We start from the raw sequence: 2,196 nt of genomic DNA, 5'->3' as shown, positions 1-2,196 counted from the left end.
TGCGGGAGATAAGGGTATGTGATGGGTACTTGGTATGTTGACTTTTGCGTAGACCTCCCCGGCAACGGCGCCAGAAATCCTTCTTGCTACCTCTTTTAGCACTGCGTTGGTTTTCCCCCAAGAGGAAGGGATGATGCAGCAAAGTAGCATAAGTATTTCCCTCAGTTTTTGAGAACCAAGGTATCAATCCAGTAGGAGGCTACGCGTGAGTCCCTCGTACCTGCACAAAACAAATAAATCCTCGCAACCAACGCAAATAGGAGTTGTCAATCCCTATAGGGCCACTTAAGAGAGTGAGATCTGATAGATATGATAAGAAAATATTTTTGGTATTTTTATGATCAAGACGCAAAGTAAAATAAAGGCCACGTAAATAGCAAAGTAAATAACTAAGTAGTAGGAGATTAATATGATAAAGATAGACCCGGGGGCCATAGGTTTCACTAGTGGCTTCTCTCGAGAGCATAAGTATTCTACGGTGGGTGAACAAATTACTGTTGAGCAATTGACAGAATTGAGCATAGTTATGAGAATATCTAGGTATGATTATGTATATAGGCATCATGTCCGAGACAAGTAGACCGACTCCTGCCTGCATCTACTACTATTACTCCACTCATCGACCGCTATCCAGCATGCATCTAGAGTATTAAGTTAAAAACAGAGTAACGCCTTAAGCAAGATGACATGATGTAGAGGAATAGACTCATGCAATATGAAGAAAACCCCATCTTGTTATCCTCAATGGCAACAATACAATACGTGCCTTACTGCCCTTACTGTCACCGGGAAAGGACAACGCAAGATTGAACCCAAAGCTAAGCACTTCTCCCATTGCAAGAAAGATCAATCTAGTAGGCCAAACCAAACTGATAATTCAAAGAGACTTGCAAAGATAACCAATCATACATAAAAGAATTCAGAGAAGATTCAAATATTATTCATATATAGACTTGATCATAAACCCACAATTCATCGGTCTCAACAAACACACCGCAAAAAGAAGATTACATCGAATAGATCTCCACGAGAGAGGGGGAGAACATTGTATTGAGATCCAAAAAGAGAGAAGAAGCCATCTAGCTACTAACTATGGACCCGTAGGTCTGAAGTAAACTACTCACACTTCATCGGAGAGGCTATGGTGTTGATGTAGAAGCCCTCTGTGATCGATGCCCCTCCGGCGGAGCTCCGAAATAGGCCCCAAGATGGGATCTCGTGGATACAGAAAGTTGCGGTGGTGGAATTAGGGTTTTGGCTCCGTTTGATATTCTTTTCTTTGAAACCTTAAAATAGGCAAAAAATAGCAATTTTGGGTTGGGCCTCCGGTTAATAGGTTAGTCCCAGAAATAATATAAAAGTGGATAATAAAGCCCAATAATGTGCAAGACAGTAGATAATATAGCATGGAGCAATCAAAAATTATAGATACGTTGGAGACGTATCAAGGGTAGGTTTGTAACATCACAAATTTTAATTTGGAATGTTATACGTAGATCATTCATGCATATCATATTTTATTTGCATTTCGTTTCGCGGTCCTCGAAATTCTAAACAACTCAAGGACCCTCAGAGAGAGTTGGTGATTTCACGGGTTTCATATTTGAATTTTATCAAATATCGAAACGAGGATAAGTTGTTTTATTATTTTTCTCTCCGAAAATATTTCATATTAAAATATATGAGAGGAGATAATATGACTTCTCCAAAATAAATGAAATATTGGAGGAAAAATATTAAAATCAACCTTTTGATTTTATTCGGATTTTATTGCTATTTTATTTGCATAGGAAAAATATATGCATTTTTCAAAAGTTGCATTGTAGACCAAGAAAATGTTCACCTCGTTCTAAATATTCTATTTAGACAGCGAAAATTTGTTTTGGTATTTTTAGATTTTTATTTATTTTTCTACGATTTGTTTTCGATGGAATGTGTAAAAAAAAGAGAAAGCCCGCTGAACCGAACTGGGCCGCGGCCCAGCTGGCCCAGCCAGCCCCGCACCGCCGTCGTCTCCAAGCCGGACTCCTCGAGGGAGTCCGAGCCGCCGCCTCCGCCATGGCCTCGCCCCCTCCCGCAAGCCGCCTCCCCTCCCCCTTTAAAAGCCGGACCTGCCCCCCCCCCTTGGAGCCCAAGCCGCCGCCGTCGTCGGCCCCGCAAGCCGCGCCGCCGCCCTGCCGCGCCGCCCTCCGCCGC

Source organism: Triticum dicoccoides, chromosome 4A (assembly GCF_002162155.2).
Source record: "Triticum dicoccoides isolate Atlit2015 ecotype Zavitan chromosome 4A, WEW_v2.0, whole genome shotgun sequence".
Taxonomy (NCBI): Eukaryota; Viridiplantae; Streptophyta; class Magnoliopsida; order Poales; family Poaceae; genus Triticum; species Triticum dicoccoides.
This window is presented reverse-complemented; position numbering follows the sequence as displayed.